The sequence below is a fragment of the Portunus trituberculatus genome, chromosome 39 (assembly GCF_017591435.1).
Source record: "Portunus trituberculatus isolate SZX2019 chromosome 39, ASM1759143v1, whole genome shotgun sequence".
Taxonomy (NCBI): Eukaryota; Metazoa; Arthropoda; class Malacostraca; order Decapoda; family Portunidae; genus Portunus; species Portunus trituberculatus.
In genome coordinates, this window is record NC_059293.1 from 2,557,994 (window position 1) to 2,577,284 (window position 19,291).

The 19,291-nt window shown below is 39.2% G+C and overlaps 1 protein-coding gene across 2 annotated transcripts in view; it reads right to left on the minus strand.

The window, feature by feature from the left end:
* LOC123515448 (F-box only protein 28-like) overlaps window positions 1-19,291 on the minus strand; it is a 185,558-nt gene that overhangs the window by 19,885 nt on the left and 146,382 nt on the right. The window contains exon 10 of one of the 2 annotated variants that reach the window (XM_045274018.1): window positions 38-2,375. The exons of the other annotated variant lie outside the window; for it this stretch is intronic. The gene's annotated coding sequence lies outside the window, so the exon portion shown is untranslated. Of the gene's footprint in view, window positions 1-37; window positions 2,376-19,291 lie in introns of those variants that run through there. 2 annotated transcript variants of the gene reach the window in all.

Here is a 19,291-nt window from a genome sequence, read left to right on the forward strand (position 1 = left end):
GGTGTAGAGAAGTGGGAAAAGAATTCAAAGTCAAACACTAATTTGTATTTCAATGTATTTTCAAAACAATATGTTGAGACTCCAAAACTCAATATAAAGTATGTTTTTCATAAGAATAGTAAGAAATTGTGAAAAAAAACACAAAAATATAAGGTCCTATGCAGAACTTGAAATGTGAAATTGAAAAACATATATAATTATGAATTATATATATGAAAAAAAGTGAATTATGGCACTGAATTACTTTCAATAACACTCAAAGACAATTAATAAGAAAAATATAATTTTCCCATGTAAAACAGAAAATGTGACATAAAAAAAAGAAAAACAAATAATGATAAATGCTACATCCATATGAAAAAATGCATTATGTCACTCAAATTCTTTCAATGATATCCAAAAGATAATTCATAAAAAAATACAATCTCCCCACGCTGAACTGAAAATGTGAATAAAAAACAAGACTAATGATACATATGAAAAAAAAAAAAAAAAAAAAAAAAAACACTATGCCACTGAAATCCTTTCAGTAACATTCAAAGATAGTATTGTAATATGTAGACTCAAAAAAACATTAATTTTTAGTACAGTAACATATATCATGAATTTTTTTTTTTTTTTTTCTCCTTACATGGAAAAGAAAGACATGTATTTCATGTATCATGCTTCTCTGCAAAGCATGTAATACATAGGTGTGGCTTATCCTCACACTCAGAGCAGAATGTGTTCATCCTTCTCGCTTTATTTCTTGCTTCCTTGAAGCCTTCAGAAAGATAGATCTTTTCATAGCAGCCACGACACCTTTTTCTTGTGTTACTCTTAGGCCCACCTTTCTCAGTCAGTCTATGAGGATTTCTTTTTCCTGATATGACTCCAGGACTTTTTTCAGGTCTAATGTTATTAGGCTCTTCTCCAATGAGGGAATACACTAAAGACTCGAAATTGCAGCTGACTCGTCTTAGCCCTAGGGAAGTCCTGGCAATGGAGAACCCAAGCATTTACAACTGTTAATCCAGTGAGCAGTTCAAAGGCCAACTTTCTGTACCATTTTTTGCTTTTTCTTAGCAGACTGTAGTAGGATGTGTACTGGTCAGATACATCCACACCTTTCTTTGTCTTGTTGTATGCCATTACACTTTGTGGTTTGAAAACCTCTTCTCTACATCTGTTTACCTTGCCACTGGGAACTAGTTGATCACTGTGTTCAGAGACAGTTGAGATAGTCAGGACATTTCTTTTATCCCTCCATTTGAAAACTTTGATACCATTGCTGTTCTCCTGTCCTTTCGTTTAATTTTTCTTTAGTTTGCTTTCAGTTACTTCCTTGGGAAGGTACTTTCTTGTGCTGTTTAGGGTTCCACAAAGGTAAGTTTTCTTTTTCAACAGGTATTCTGTTAGTGTCAATGAGCAATAGTAGTTATCAGCATAAAGAGTGGTGCCCATATCTAATAGTTCTTCACATAGTTCTACTGTTAGGCTTTCAGTGGAGTTTAGTCCCCTGATGCTTTCTTTGACTGCCTGAATGAATCTTGAAATTCCATGTATACTAACTTGGAGTACACACCTTGTACAACTTGAAGCCATATTTATGTGCTTTCCCAGGAATATACTGCTTAACCTTACTTCTGCCTCTGCAGGGTACCATACTCTTATCAATCACAACCATGGGACCTGGCTTGTAAACAGCCTGGCAGCGGTCTCTAATGGCTGTGACCAAGGGTCTGACTTTGAATAATGGATCAAGTGGGTCATCAACATCAGAATTATCCCTGAAATGTATACACCTAAGAAGGATTTCAAACCTCTCTCTGGTCATCACACTGCTAATAGAGCCAGTATACAACTTGTTTTTACTCCAATAAGAAGAAATCTCTGGCATACCAACAATTCCCATGTAAAGTATTATACCTAGGATTTTTTTATTTCATTCCTTGTTGTGGGTTTCCATGCAATGAGCCTTGACCTCCTTGTCAGTGGTGCTGCATTTATTTTTTGCTGAGCATATATATCAGTCTGACTGACTATTGTGTCCAAAAGATCATCAGTTATGAATAATGCACACATATCAATAGGCTCTGGTTTTCCTGTGACTGGGTTTACATGAAGCAAGGTTACCAGTTCTGTACCACTAAACTAAAGGCATAAGGACACTGTTTTGAAGAAACAGGCCCCCATCTCTGTACAGGTGCAAGCCTACTGGTAGATGCAGACTCATCATCTATTTCTCCTAGTTCATCTGCTCCATTAGTTCCTGTCTCTCCTGCTTCATCACTTTCTTCACTGCTACTCGAGTAGCTTACCTTGGTGAGAGTAAAATCTTCATCAGAGGTGTCTTGGTCATCATGTCTACCATAGAATGACGAAGGATCCATAGTCTGCAGACGTAAAAATATCAATAAATCAATCTAATGAAAACAACATAATTGCTTAGTACTTTCATGCATATCGTATGTGGTCCAATTTTTTTACTAGTCGACATATATTCTTATTATCATTTGCCCATTTACTTAAAATCAAGTGGTACACTAGTGGCACAAGACGCAACAGAAGACCAACATATTCCAAAGTGGCGAATTGGGCCAATGGTGGTACAAAAATTGAGTGGTGCACTGGTGGCTCAAGACGCAATAGGGAAAGAAAATATTGTAATACTGCGTGTTAGGCCACTGGTGAGACACCAATTTTATCAGTGCATACGAGTCATTGGGATGGAACGAAGGTACCTACGTGATTTCTCTCTCATAGCTGCACTGTGACTGGCGGGAGAGTGGTCTGAAAGTTGCCACGATGGGCGCGTGTTGGGTGTTGTCATATCGCGGGTAACATGTTAAAGCTAACATGGATCTCCTCTTTCAGTTTTGTTTCCACTGTGCACATTACATCCAGTCTTTTCTTTCTTTCAAATAATTTCTAAGCTCCAACACACTGGATAATAACCTATCTATATTAGTAAAAGTCACTCTTAATTTCTTGCCTCTTCCATGACCTCCTCCTCCTGAAGACACCATTCCTTCTGTCTCATATCTAGAACCCTCCAGTAGAAAATCTTTTTCTCAATCTTCTGCCTTTTCTTGTTTTTTTTCCTTAACTTCATTTCTTCGCACTTTCTCCTTTTCCCTCTCTTCCAGTTCATATCTCTTATCCATATATCCTGAAATTCAGTATCATTGGCCAGCTTCCCTTTTCTTATCATAATTTCCTCCACCGCCACCTGCGATCTCATTCTCACTTTCATTGGTCTTTTACCTCCTTCACTAAACCTTCCCATTCCCAACCTAAACATTTCCTTCACTTCCTGGTCTAACTCCTGCATGCTGTCTTAGACATGTTTGATAATAGTTTTGGCCAATTCTCACTCTTCATGCTCTCATAAACTTGTTTGGATCTTTTTTCCCTTCAGCTCAAAAATAAAGATACATTTCCTCTTATCAACTGTATCCCTCACAAGATCATCTCTCTCCTTAATTACTTATAAAACAATCTTTTGTCTTTCCCTGTATTTGCTTCCTTACTACCTCGGAGAATTTTACTTTTTCTTCTTCCTGTTCCTGTTTCCAGGCATTTCATAATTCTTCCAATTTGTTTTCCCCCATTCCACTCTCTACTTTATCCTTCTATTCCTGTATTTTCTTCTGTAGGCTTCTTAAGGATTCTTATACTCACAACATGTTGCCTTTAGTACATAGAAAATAGTTTCTTTATCTCCTGCATCTCCTCCTTCATCTCTTGATTTATTTCTCTTACTCTCACATTCCTCTAATCTCACTTTTAGTTCAGTGTTTTCTTTCATTAACTTACCTTGTTTTTCCATCATACTTTACATCACTTCCTTCATTTATTTTATCTCCCTTTCCACATTTGTCTCAGCCTTCTCATATTACCTCTTCCCTTTCTAAATCTAGAAAAATCCTTGTCTGTGCTATCATTATCATCACTCAGTCTCTTCAGGCCAACAGGTATTTCAATAAACCTTTGGATTTCAAAACATGGCATTTGTTTTGATCCCGTACGTTTGGCAGTGCCACCTAGTTCCTTCTCTCCCTCTATTTTCCACTTTATACGGGACCCATATCTTGTTTATTTTGAAAATGTGAGAACCCAACAGCCTCCTACCACCTTGTACATATGGTCTAGGTCAGGTTCCAATGCCTGCTGTTGTGCTTCCCCTGGGAGCTGTTTTCACACATCTTGTTGTTGTGACTTCTCATGTGTGAGAGATGGAAAGTAAAGGTGAATTGTACAGGTGGTGTGTGAGAAGAGAAGTGGTGTGCGACTTTAGGGATACCTCATAGAGTTTGAAAACTATGTATCAGTTTGAAACTATGCTATTTGTCGAGTGGTTCAAAGTTACTTACATATCACCGTGATACCCAGGTTTTAGGTGGTTGCACTGAAGATGTGCTTGGGTGGTGATATGGGCCCTAATATGGGTACCACTATAAATAAATTGTCTGTGCCACTAATGGGCAGAAGCTGAACACCACTTCCCACATATGATCTTCAAGTGTGCCTACAGGTGCTATAGGCCATAACATAAAAAAAAAAAAAAAAAAAGTCAGCCGTGGGGAGATGTGATGTGGTTTTATGGGAGGAGTGTGGAGGAGGTGAAACACAGAGTATCTGGGAACAGTAATAGGGAAACATGTTGAGACAGGTGGAGAGATAAGAAAGGATTGTGAAAGGCAGGCAGGTTACAGGATTAAGGAAGAAATGTGTTTGTAACTGTAGAGATGTTCAAAGAATGTATTCTGTTGCCAGCATTGACATTTGGGTCAGAACAACGACCAAAATGTGTGCTGTGGAAATGAGTTATCTGTGAGAGGGGTGTGGAGTGGTAAAATAGGAGAGTGAGCAATGAAAGTGTGCATGGAAAATTATACAAGTATTTGTGCAAGTGTTGAAAAGTGGAATGGATGAAAAGGAACACACAGAGATGGTATGGCCATAAAGAGAAGAGAAAGGACAAGAAGTGTGCAAAGAAAGTGTATAGATATGAACAAAGTTGAAGATATTGATCTGAAAGGTAGATCACAAGGAAGAGTGAAGGAGTTGAGTGAAGGGTTTTTTTTTATTTATTATTTTATTTCTTTTTTATGAGGGAGAATTGCCAAGGACACACACACACACACAAAAAAAAAAAAATAAAATAAAATAAATAAATAAATAAAAAAATAAAATAAAAATAAAATAAATAAAGAAAAAAAAAAAAATAAATAAATAAATAAAAGAAAAAAGAAAAAAGAAGGAAAAAAAAAAAAAAAAAAACACTGGAATTGCAGTCTCCTAAAAAAATACAAAATAAATTGTCAAAAGAGTGGGACAAATATCTTGACACCTCTCTCTTAAAAGAAGTTAAGTCATAGGAAGATGGAAATACAAAAGCAGGCAGAAAGTTCCAGAGTGAACGGTGTGAATCAATGAGAGTACTGGTTAACTCTTGTATTAGAGAGTTGGACAGAATAGGGCTGAGAGGAAGAAGAAAACCTAGTGCAGCGAGGCTGCAGGAAGAGGGGAGGCATGCAGTTAGCAAGAACAGTTAGCATGAAAATAGCGATAAAAGATAGAGATGCAACATTTCGATGGTGAGAAAGAGGCTGAAGACAGTCAGCCAGAGGAGGGGAGTTGATGAGATGAAAAGCTTTTGATTCCACCCTATCTAATAAAATTGTGTGTGTGGAACTATCCCAAACATGTGAAGAGTACTCCATACAAGGATGGATAAGGCCCTTGTACAGAGTTAGCAGTTGGAGGGGTAAAATAAACTGGCAGGGATGCCGCAGAATGCTTAACTTCATAGAAGCTGTTTTAGCAAGAGATGAGATGTGAAGTTTCCAGTTAAGATTATGAGTAAAGGACAGACTGAGGGTATTCAAGTGGGGAAGAGGGAGACAGTTGAGTTGAAGAAGGTTGTGTCGAGTTGATAGATGGAGGAATTGAGTTTTTGAGGCATTGAAAACTATTAATTTTCTCTTTCCCAATAAAAAATCTTAGAGATCAGAAGTCAGGCATTCTGTGGCATCCCTGCGTGACCTGTTGACTTCCTGATGGGTTGGTCGTCTCTGAAAGGACGTGGAAAGATGTAGGGTAATATTATCAGCGTAAGAATGGATAGGGCTAGAATTTTGGTTAAGAAGGTCATTAATGAATACAGTAAAGTCCCGGGTTACGTCGGTCTCGAGTTACGTCAAACTCGTAGTTACGTCAGTCCACTATAAGGCAATTTAAGATTAAAAAAATTGAAAATTTATAAATCGTAAAGTGTGGGATTTATTGTTAATGTTGGTGGTTGCCCGCCACACCGCCCGCCTCACGCTTGAATACAATAACACTCGTAGTTACGTCAGTCCACTATAAGGCAATTTAAGATTAAAAAAATTGAAAATTTATAAATCCTAAAGTGCGGGATTTATTGTTATTGTTGGTGGTTGCCCGCCACACCGCCCGCCTCACGCTTGAATACAATAACACCTTGCCTCACTTCCACCACACCGTCGCCCCTGGCAAGAGTGTTATCCTACTTCTGCGTTTACTGACTCAAGTTCTTAGTATCTTGCTCAATGGCACCAAAGAGAAAACTTCTTAGTGACAGCAGTGATGCTAAGAAAAGGAAAACCATTATGCTACAAGAAAAAAAGGACATAATTAAAAGACATGAGAAGGGAGGCAGCAGCTGTGTGTGAGGGAGGGAAGAAGAAAATGGGAAGCCCATTACCATGACAACGGGGAGGTTGACGACCTTGAGGGCTCGCACGCGGCACACCCATCACAACAATAACAACTCCGGAGCCTTCGCCTGGGCCACACGACACTCGCAGCTGACTTGCACCGTCTGCGCCTGTCTGCTGATCCCTATTGCATTTCCTGCCCCGCTGCCCATGCTTCTACTCCCACCGCACTGCACTACGCTCCCAGCTGTCCACCCTGGGTGTCACAACATTCGACCTGCCCACCCTTCTGGCGACCTCAGGCGTCCACCCCTCTCTGCAACCTGCAGTCCTTCGCGTTCGTGGTCCTAATCAACAACAAAAACAAGCTTGTGTTTCATATTCCTACATACTTGTAAATAATATAACAATATAACCTTTAACTTACCTGAATGACCATAAACAATGATTGGTTGAAAACTCCATATGCTTTGAAATGTACGGAAAATCGACTTACGTCATGTTTCAGGAACGTAACTCTGACGTAAACCGAGACCTTACTGTAATAGAAAGAGAGTGGGTGACAGGACAGAACTATGAGGAACACCATTGCTAATAGATTTAGAAGAACAGTGGCCATCTACTATGGCTACAATAGAACAGTTGGAAAAGGAAATTTGAGATGAAATTGCTGAGAGATGGATAGAAACCATAGGAGAGCAGTTTTGAAATCAAAGCTTTGTGCCAGACTTGATCAAAACCTTTTGATATGTCTAACACAACAGCAAAAGTTTCACCGAAATCTCTAAAAGAGGATGACCAAGACTCAGTAAGGAACGCCAGATCACCAGTAGGGTGACCTTGACGAAGCCATACTGGTAATCAGATAGAAGATTGTGAAGTGGCAAATGTTTTAGAATCTTCCTATTGAGGATAGATTAAAAAACTTTAGGCAAGCAAGAGATTAAAGCTATAGGACGGTAGTTTGAGGGATTAGAACGGTCACCCTTTTTAGGAACAGGCTGAATGTAGGCAAACTTCCAGCAAGAAGGAAAGGTAGAAGTAGATAGACAAAGTCAATAGGATAGTTGAAAGAGTTTGTTTGTAGAGGTACTTGAATAAGCAAGGAAAGACTAATTGAGGAGGAAGAGGTGGAGGTACTTCTGTGCCCAGCCCCTTGCGGGACACTGCTGGAGGCAGTGAGGTGTTACAGAGTTAGAATGTGCAGATGAATTTTAAAACATAAGAAACTTAATGGAAATAATTTTCAAAACATGAGCAGTATAAGATGACAATATTTTAGTCAACCTTCACAGCCATTAAAATTACGGCCATTTTATTCCTTGTTACCTAAGTGCATACAATGCTTCTTTTATAAAATCAAAATAAAAATTGCATTTTGGAGTAAGGTGTCTCATCTTGATGGTCACAGGACAGTCTGCCCAGCAAGCCACAGCATTAACTAGCACTTGGTACACAGTGTTTGCAGGTTTCCATATTTGCATTGCTGTAGTGTGTTTACTCTCTCCTCACTGGTGCTATTTTGTACGATAATGATGTTACTTAACACACAATCAAATGTTCTCTGCTCATATGCACTCTTACATGGATAATGTTTCAAATAAATCTTGGAAGAAGATTTTTACAACAAGACAATTATCTGTGATGTTTGTGACCCAGCTGATCTGCATTTTTTAACCTTTACCACACATCTCCAAAATTTTAAATTGCAATATAAATTGAACTGCAAGACATCAGTTAAAGGGTTATGTACCATGTCTATCTTTTTCTAATGCTTTGCTATTGAGGATTGATCTCTTCCCATCTACACACCCTTTCCTCTAATGTTTAAGTCATGAAGGTTCCTGGAACAACTCAGTGGCTTGATGCACAGCTGAAGCCATTACAGAATTTTGGTGGAGTCACTGGCCAGACTTGGGTCACTATGGTGATTCTGGAGTAAGACAATGAGGCTGAGTGGATGATGTCTATTCAAGGACCGGGGGCCGCCGTGGTACAGTGGATCCGTGCGTGCTTTGGGATCCGAGGGTCTCAAGCGCGCAGGTTGAATCCTGTCCACAGTCTGAGTGAAGGTTGGGCTTCCTCACTCGGGGCAACGGTTTCCTAGCGGGTGGGCTTTGAAATAGGAGGTACCCTTAATAAGTATCCCCTTTAGCCCATAAATTCCCATGAAAAGCCCACATGGTATAAAAAAAAAAAAAAGGACAAGTTAATGGTGTACAGATGGATAATGACCTCTCCCCCACAACCCAGGTGTTTCCCATGTGCTGTTCAAGATGCATAGGTGAATCAGCATACAAATGTGTCCATGTTTGTGTAGTAACCTTTTCATGGAGCCATGTAGCTCCATGTATGTGTGAACACTTATATGGGTGGATCAGGAGACAGTACTTACCTGCTGCCAAGTGCTATACAGTATACTGAAAGGACTTCACTAATACCACATATTTCATGATGAGTTGTATGATTAATGTTTATTATTGAGTGCTATTGGGCAAGTAATTGTATGGGGAAGCAGAATGCACTTGAACCAGCAGCAATCAGGTATAGGAAATGTTGTCAGTTACTGGAAAATTTTGCATAGTACCAACCACAGCAACTTTCCATAGTAGTTGTGGTGATACCTTTTAGTGTGTGTGTGTATTTACCTAGTTGTATTTACCTAGTTGTAGTTTTACAGGGCCTGGGCTTTATGCTTGTGTGGTCCCGTCTCCATATCTACACTTATCCAATTTTTCTTTAAAACTATGTACACTCTTTCCTGATACCACTTCCTCACTCAAACTGTTCCAAGTCTCAACACATCTTTGCGGGAAACTAAATTTTTAACATCTCTCAGACATCGTCCCTTCCTTAGTTTCTTACTATGCGATCTTGTGCTTCTAAAGTCACATTCTTCTCTCAGGATCAGTTTCTCATTATCCACTTCATCCATTCCGTTAATCAATTTATAAACTTGTATCAGATCCCCTCTCTCTCTTCTCTGCTCCAAGGTTGGTAGATCCATTGCCTTTAGTCTCTCCTCATATGTGTGTGTGTGTGTATTTACCTAGTTGTATTTACCTAGTTGTAGTTTTACAGGGCCTGGGCTTTATGCTTGTGTGGCCCCGTCTCCATATCTACACTTATCCAATCTTACTTTAAAAGTGTGCACACTCATTGCAGACACTACTTCTTCATCTAAACTGTTCCACGTCTCAATACATCTCTGCGGGAAACTATATTTTTTAATATCTCTCAGACATCTTCCCTTTCTCAGCTTTTTACTATGCGATCTTGTGCTTCGGATGTCATATTCTTCTCTCAGGATCAGTTTCTCATTATCCACTTGGTCCATTCCGTTGATCAATTTATAGACTTGTATCAGGTCTCCTCTCTCCCTTCTTTGTTCCAAGGTTGGTAGATCCATAGCCTTTAGTCTCTCCTCATATGTCATCCCTTTAAGTTCTGGGACCATTCTTGTAGCCATTTTTTGTAGCCTCTCCAATTTCCTTATGTGTTTCTTTCTATGAGGGGTCCACACTACTCCTGCATATACCAATCTGAGTCTTATTATAGTACTTATCAATTTCTTCATCATTTCTTTGTCCATGTAGTGAAATGCTACTCCAATATTCCTCAGCAAATTATATGTTTCTCTAAAAATTCTATCAATATGGCTTACTGGTTGATTGTTTACTTCCATCGTCACTCCTAAGTCCTTTTCCTTTTTTACTTTCTCCAGTTCTACTCCATTTCCCATCTTATAGATTCCCACAGGTGTGTGTGTGTGTGTGTGTGTGTGTGTGTGTGTGTGTGTGTGTATTTTACCTAATTGTATTTACCTAATTGTAACATACGGGAAAAGAGCTATGCTCGTGTTGTCCCGTCTCCATATCTATTAATGTCCAGCTTTTTCTTAAAATCATGAATATTCCTTACGTTGACCACTTCCACGTCTAAACTATTCCATGCTTCCACCCTTCTATGAGGGAAGCTATATTTTTTCACATCTCTCCTATAAGTGGCCATTTTTAGTTTTTTCCCATGCCCTCTCGACATTCTTCCATTCCACATACACAGATCTTCCCTATCCATTTTTCCATGCCAATCATCACTCTGTATATTGCTATCAGGTCTCCCTTCTCTTCTGTTTTCCAGGGTTGGAAGTTGCATTCTTTTCAGTCTGTCTTCATAAGTCAAATCTCTTAAGTCAGGCACCATTTTGTTGCAGCCCTCTGTACTTTCTCTAGTTTCCTTATGTGTTTCTTTAAGTTCGGAGCCCACTGTATTGTTGCATATTCAAGCCTCGGTCTTATCATTGCAGTAATTATTTTCTTCATCATTTCTTCATCTAGATATACGAACGCCACTCTTATGTTCCTCAATAAGTTCAATACTTCTCCAATTATTTTGTTTATATGTCTCTCTGGCGATAGGTCATTGGTAATTGTCACCCCAAGGTCTTTTTCTTCATGACTGGTTTTATGTCTTCATTTCCTATCTTGTACATACTCCTGATTCTTCTTTCACTCTTGCCAAACTCTATTTTCTTGCATTTTGTCGTGTTGAACTCCATTTGCCATGTACAGCTCCATTTCCATATTCTGTCCAAGTCTTCCTGGAGTAGTTCGCAATCTTTGTCACATCTCACTTTTCTTAACAATTTTGCATCGCCTGCAAATAGGCTCACATAACTGGACACCCCATCCACCATGTCATTTATGTAGACTGCGAACATTACTGGTGCCAACACTGATCCCTGTGGAACTCCACTCTCCACCAATCCCCATTCTGATGGTCTGTCCTTAATTATTGTTCTCATTTCTCTTCCTACCAAAAAGTCTTCCATCCATTTTAGTAAACTGCCATGCACTCCTCCTACCATTTCAAGTTTCCAGATCAGTCTCTGGTGTGGTACCTTATCAAAGGCCTTTTTTAAATCCAGATATATTCCATCAGCCCAACCATCTCTTTCCTGTATTACATCTATCACCCTCGAATAGTAACATATCAGGTTTGTCGTGCATGAACGCCCTTTTCTAAAACCAAATTGACACTCACAAAGTATGTCATTTTTCTCCAAGAAGTCTGTCCATCTATTCTTCACCACCCTCTCACACATCTTAGCTACCACACTTGTAAGTGACACTGGTCTATAGTTCAATGGGTCTCTCTTGTTACCTGATTTATAGATTGGGACAATGTTAGCTCTTTTCCAGTCTTGGGGCACTACGCCTTCCCTTAATGAGGCATCAATTACTTCACAAACTTTTTCTGCCAATTGCTCCCTGCATTCTCTTAAAATCCATCCTGATACCCCATCAGGTCCCACAGCTTTTCTCACTTCTAAACTCCCCATCATGTTCTTGATCTCCTCCACAGTTACTTGAAACTCCTTCATAATCCCTTTCTGTTCCATTACCAGTGGTTTGTCAAAAGCAGTCTCCTTTGTGAATACCTTCCGAAAGCATCCATTCATAGCCTCTGCCATTTCCCTGGGATCTTCACTGTATACTCCATTTACTTCTAAACTTTCAATACTTTCTCTATTTTTGATGTTGTTGTTCACATGTCTGTAAAAAAGCCTTGGTTGGTCTTTACATTTATCAATTATATCCTTTTCTTGTTTCTTTCTTTCTTCTCTTCTAATCAACACATATTCATTTCTTGCTCTTTTGTAACTTTCCCACTGCTTAATCCGTCTTTTCCTTCTCCACCTCTTCCATGCATCCTCTTTTCTTGTTCTAGCCTTTTCACATCTATCGTTAAACCAGTCCTGCTTTCCAACTTCTCTATGTTGTCTTATTGGTACAAATTTTTTCTCACCTTCTTTGTATATTTTTATAAATTCCTTCCACTTTTCATTTGCTCCCTTAGCACTCTTGAATTTCATCCAATTTGTCTCTTGAAAGAATTTCTTTAGGTTTCCAAAATCTGTCTTGGCATAATTCCATCTTCCCACTTTATATTCTTCATTTCTTCTAGATTTCTCTTCGTCTATCACCTTGAACTCCAAAACTGCATGATCACTCTTTGCTAAAGGGCACTCCACCCTCATCTCCTCAATGACCATTGGCTCTGTACTAAAGATGCTCCCTCTCCTCCAAACCTAGTATCTTCTTTGACCCACTGAGTTAACACATTTTCCATTGCCAGTGTCAATAGTGTATTTCCCCATGTTGTCTCTGATCCTTCCATTGACCAGTCCTCCCAACACACCTCTTTACAATTAAAATCTCCCATCATTATAGTTCGTTCACAGCCACCCAACATTTCTTCCAGACATGTTCCTGTATCACTTATCATTTCTTCATATTCCTGTACTGACCATGCATTTGTCAGACTATGTAGTGCCTCTTTTTCCTTCATTAGTTTCTGCTCTGATCTTTAGCACTTCTGCCTTTCCCATACCTTTTTCACTTGATCCACCTTTATATCTTTTTAACCAGCAACATCACTTCCTCATCTTACCTACTCTATTTCTTTTCCAAACGTTATATTTCCTTCTCCAACCTTCATCAGGTCTTTTCTCCAGTTTTGTTTCAGTAAGACCCACAATATCTGGGTTCTTGCCTCAAGTAATCTTCTCCATCATTTATGTTGGAATACATTACATTTCCATAGAGATTCTCCACACTTTTTCAGTCTCATATCCAAGATTCTCCAGAAAAATTTTTTTTTCAAAGCCTCCTTTCTCAACTCATTTAACATTTCTCTTTCCTTCACCGAGATCTCTTCTCAACCAAATCTTCCTTGTTGTTTCATATCTAGCATGACTTCTCCACCAATTCATCTACATCCTTTTGTGACTTAAGTTTGATTCTTATCATACCTTCTCTTGTGAACTTTCCAATTCTAGAAGTCCCTATTTCTTGTACTAGGTCTTTTCCTCCTTTCATTAATGATATTATTTATCACCATTTTTTTTTCTTCAATCCTCCACACCAAATATCACCACACACCTTTTTGTCTAACTCCAGTCTCAATTAACCTTCTCTCACATATGATCTGTTGATCTATAATTTCAAAGTTTTCTCCCTGACCTTTGATTCCAGACTTGCAACTTTGTAATTTACCTCCTTTCTTTCCACTTCCTGAACCCTGCTTCTCCATCACTTTTCCTAGAGATTCTCCACAGTCACTTTAATTAGCTTAATTCCTCTTCAGTGCTGCAGTTCATCGGCACAGTCTCTTTTACATTGTCATAACTCGTTTCCAGGCCCTCATACTTTTCAAACAGTTTTTCAATTTTACCTTCTAACTCCAGAATTTTCTTCACATAGTGCTCTTCTCCATTATTCCTTGAAACCCTGTGAAGTCTGATTCTCTTTCGAGTTGATGTTGCAGACTAAACAACCACTGATGGCTCAAACAGGCTACAGTTTATATTTACCTTTGTGTGTGTGTGTGTGTGTGTGTGTGTGTGTGTGTGTGTGTGTGTATTTACCTATTTGTGTATTACAGGGCCCGAGCTAAGCTCTCTGTGTCCTGTCTCTTTGTCCATTCCTGTCATATATTCATCTGATTGACACACACCACGTCAACGACATGACTGCTCAGTGTGTGTGTGTGTGTGTATTTACCTATTTGTGTATTACAGGGCCTGAGCTAAGCTCTCTGTGTCCTGTCTCCTTGTCCATTCCTGTCATATCTCTTTCATCTGATTGACACACACCGCGTCAACGACATGACTGCTCAATTTATTCCACTTATCAATGCTACGATACGGGAAACTGTATTTTCTCACGTCATTTAGACAGATGTCCTTTATTAGCTTTTTTCCATGTCCTCGGAGATGATTACTTGTGGTCACCTTTATCAACTCTCTATCCAGTATGTCAATCTTGTTCACCAATTTATACATAGTTATCATGTCTCCTCTTGTTCTTCTCTCTTCTAATGTGGTCAGCCCCAGCTTCCTCAGTCTTTCCTCATAGTCTAACTCCCTGAGTCCTGGAACCATTCTTGTTGCCAGCCTTTGTACCCTTTCTACCTTCTTCACATTTTTCTTCATATGCGGTGACCAGACACATGCTGCATATTCTAGCTGGGGTCTTATTAAGGTATTTAATATCTTCATCATCATTCCTTCATCTAGGTAGTGGAATGCAAAGCCAATATTTTGAAGCATGTTGTATGTTTTCAAAAAAATCTTGTTAATGTGTTTCTCCAGTGACAAAGTGTTTTGCACGGTTACTCCTAAGTCTTTCTCCTCATTGGTCTCTTTAATTTTTTCATCACCCAGTCTGTAATCCCAGTTTGGTCTGTATCTACTTCTTCCCATTTTCATAACATGGGTCTTGTCTATATTAAATTCCATCTGCCACTCTTTACTCCACTCATATATTTTATCAAGATCGTCCTGTAACTTGTTACAATCTTCCACATTCTTTACTCTCCTCATAATTTTAGTATCGTCCGTAAACATGTTCATATAGCTGTCAATTCCTACTGGCATATCATTAACATAAATCAAAAACATGATGGGACCCAGCACTGACCCTTGTGGAACTCCACTGGTTACCTTCTTCCACTCGGACTTCCTTCCTCTCACCACTGTTCTCATTTCTCTTCCCATTAAGTAATTTTCCATCCATTCTGTCTAGAATATTTCTCATCACCATTTGGTACTGTTCATATTCCCAAGCACTGGTTCTGGGTGGTATGTATACTGTTATAATATTAATGTCCCTCTTGCCATCTGTTATAAGCATACTTATCACTTCCTCATTTCTCTTACTATAGTTCACCTCCTTCACTGTGTGTGTGTGTGTGTGTGTGTGTGTGTGTGTGTGTGTGTGTGTGTGTGTGTGTACCTAATTGTATTTACCTAATTGTAACATACGGAAAAGAGCTATGCTCGTTGTCCCGTCTCCATATCTACTAATGTCCAGCTTTTTCTTAAAATCATGAATATTCCTTGCGTTGACCACTTCCACGTCTAAACTATTCCATGCTTCCACCCTTCTATGAGGGAAGCTATATTTTTCACATCTCTCCTATAAGTGGCCATTTTAGTTTTTCCCATGCCCTCTCGACATTCTTTCATTCCACATACACAGATCTTCCCTATCCATTTTTCCATGCCAATCATCACTCTGTATATTGCTATCAGGTCTCCCCTTTCTCTTCTGTTTTCCAGGGTCGGAAGTTGCATTCTGTTCAGTCTGTCTTCATAAGTCAAATCTCTTAAGTCAGGCACCATTTTGTTGCAGCCCTCTGTACTTTCTCTAGTTTCCTTATGTGTTTCTTTAAGTTCGAGCCCACTGTATTGTTGCATATTCAAGCCTTGGTCTTATCATTGCAGTAATTATTTTCTTCATCATTTCTTCATCTAAATATCTGAACGCCACTCTTATGTTCCTCAATAAGTTCAATACTTCTCCAATTATTTTGTTTATATGTCTCTCTGGCGATAGGTCATTGGTAATTGTCACCCCAAGGTCTTTTTCTTCATGACTGGTTTTATGTCTTCATTTCCTATCTTGTACATACTCCTGATTCTTCTTTCACTCTTGCCAAACTCTAATTTCTTGCATTTTGTCGTGTTGAACTCCATTTGCCATGTACAGCTCCATTTCCATATTCTGTCCAAGTCTTCCTGGAGTAGTTTGCAATCTTTGTCACATCTCACTTTTCTTAACAATTTTGCATCGTCTGCAAATAGGCTCACATAACTGGACACCCCATCCACCATGTCATTTATGTAGACCGCGAACATTACTGGTGCCAACACTGATCCCTGTGGAACTCCACTCTCCACCAAGCCCCATTCTGATGGTCTGTCCTTAATTATTGTTCTCATTTCTCTTCCTACCAAAAGTCTTCCATCCATTTTAGTAAACTGCCATGCACTCCTCCTACCATTTCAAGTTTCCAGATCAGTCTCCGGTGTGGTACCTTATCAAAGGCCTTTTTTAAATCCAGATATATTCCATCAGCCCAACCATCTCTTTCCTGTATTACATCTATCACCCTCGAATAGTAACATATCAGGTTTGTCGTGCATGAACGCCCTTTTCTAAAACCAAATTGACACTCACAAAGTATGTCATTTTTCTCCAAGAAGTCTGTCCATCTATTCTTCACCACCCTCTCACACATCTTAGCTACCACACTTGTAAGTGACACTGGTCTATAGTTCAATGGGTCTCTCTTGTTACCTGATTTATAAATTGGGACAATGTTAGCTCTTTTCCAGTCTTGGGGCACTACACCTTCCCTTAATGAGGCATCAATTACTTCACAAACTTTTTCTGCCAGTTGCTCCTGCATTCTCTTAAAATCCATCCTGATACCCCATCAGGTCCCACAGCTTTTCTCACTTCTAGACTCCCCATCATATTCTTGATCTCCTCCACAGTTACTTGAAACTCCTTCATAATCCCTTTCTGTTCCATTACCAGTGGCTTGTCAAAAGCAGTCTCCTTTGTGAATACCTTCCGAAAGCATCCATTCATAGCCTCTGCCATTTCCCTGGGATCCTCACTGCAAACTCCATTTACTTCTAAACTTTCAATACTTTCTCTATTTTTGATGTTGTTGTTCACATGTCTGTAAAAAAGCCTTGGTTGGTCTTTACATTTATCAATTATATCCTTTTCTTGTTTCTTTCTTTCTTCTCTTCTAATCAACACATATTCATTTCTTGCTCTTTTGTAACTTTCCCACTGCTTAATCCGTCTTTTCCTTCTCCACCTCTTCCATGCATCCTCTTTTCTTGTTCTAGCCTTTTCACATCTATCGTTAAACCAGTCCTGCTTTCCAACTTCTCTATGTTGTCTTATTGGTACAAATTTTTCCTCACCTTCTTTGTATATTTTTATAAATTCCTTCCACTTTTCATTTGCTCCCTTAGCACTCTTGAATTTCATCCAATTTGTCTCTTGAAAGAATTTCCTTAGGTTTCCAAAATCTGACTTGGCATAATTCCATCTTCCCACTTTATATTCTTCATTTCTTCTAGATTTCTCTTCATCTATCACCTTGAACTCCAAAACTGCATGATCACTCTTTGCTAAAGGGCACTCCACCCTCATCTCCTCAATGACCATTGGCTCTGTACTAAAGACCAAGTCCAGTCTTGACGATGCTCCCTCTCCTCCAAACCTAGTATCTTCTTTGACCCACTGAGTTAACACATTTTCCATTGCCAGTGTCAATAGTGTATTTCCCCATGTTGTCTCTGATCCTCCATTGACCAGTCCTCCCAACACACCTCTTTACAATTAAAATCTCCCATCATTATAGTTCGTTCACAGCCACCCAACATTTCTTCCAGACATGTTCCTGTATCTCTTATCATTTCTTCATATTCCTGTACTGACCATGCATTTGTCTTAGGTGGTACGTACACCACTATGTAGTGCCTCTTTTTTCCTTCATTAGTTTCTGCTCTGATCTTTAGCACTTCTGCCTTTCCCATACCTTCTTTCACTTGATCCACCTTTATATCTTTTTTAACCAGCAACATCACTCCTCCTCCCATCTTACCTACTCTATTTCTTTTCCAAACATTATATTTCCCTTCTCCAGCCATCATCAGGTCTTCTCCCTCTCTCAGTTTTGATTCAGTAAGACCCACAATATCTGGGTTCTTATCCCTCAAGTAATCGTTGAGTTCTAAAATCCCCGATATCACTCCATTTATGTTGGAATACATTACATTCCGCTCATACGTAAGTTTCTTTAGTCCTTTCTTACTGTACTTTTCTGGGTTATGAACCACTTGCTCAGTCTCATATCCAAGATTCTCCAGAAAAACTCTTTCTTCTCTTCTGTCCTCTCTTCATTTTTTTTCAAAGCCTCCTTCCTCAACTCATTTAACATTTCTCTTTCTTTTTCACCGAGATCTCTTCTCAACCAAATCTTCCTTGTTGTTTCCTGCTGGGCTAACCTCCATGACTTCTCCACCAATTCATCTACATCCTTTTGTGACTTAAATTTGATTCTTACTGGCCTCATACCTTCTCCTGTGAACTTTCCAATTCTATGGAAGTCCTCTATTTCTTGTACTAGGTGTGTGTGTGTGTGTGTGTGTGTGTGTGTGTGTGTGTGTGTGTGTGTGTGTGTGTGTGTCTGTATTTATAGTCACCTGCTGGTCACCTAACCAGCCTTCCCCAACAGAACAAGCTCTGAGCTCATAGATTGATCTTTGGGTAGGACTGAGAACACAGTGTATTTAACTAGTTGTATTGCACAGGGTTTGAGTGGGGCTCATAGTGTCCATTCTCCACATCTCCATTTATTTAGTTTTTCTTTAAAGTTATGCACACTAAGTGCTGTGACAATTCCATTATCCAATGCATTTCATTTTTCCACCGTTCTGTGTGGAAAACTGTATTTTCCAATATCCTTCACAACTGCCTCATCCTGATCTTTTCATGTCCTCTTGTCCTTCCATCTTCTGTCAACAGCACCAGGTCTTCTTTGTGTATCTTTTCAATGTCATTTACTATCTTATACATTGTTATTAGGTCCCCACATTCTCTTCTATCTTGTAAGGTTGGCAGTCCCATTTCCTTCAGTCATTCTTCATATGTGAGGTCCTGTAATTCCGGCACCATCTTTGTGGCAATCTTGTGTATCCTTTCCAATTTTCATATATCCTTTTTAGAGCTCGGAGACCATACCACTGCTGCATA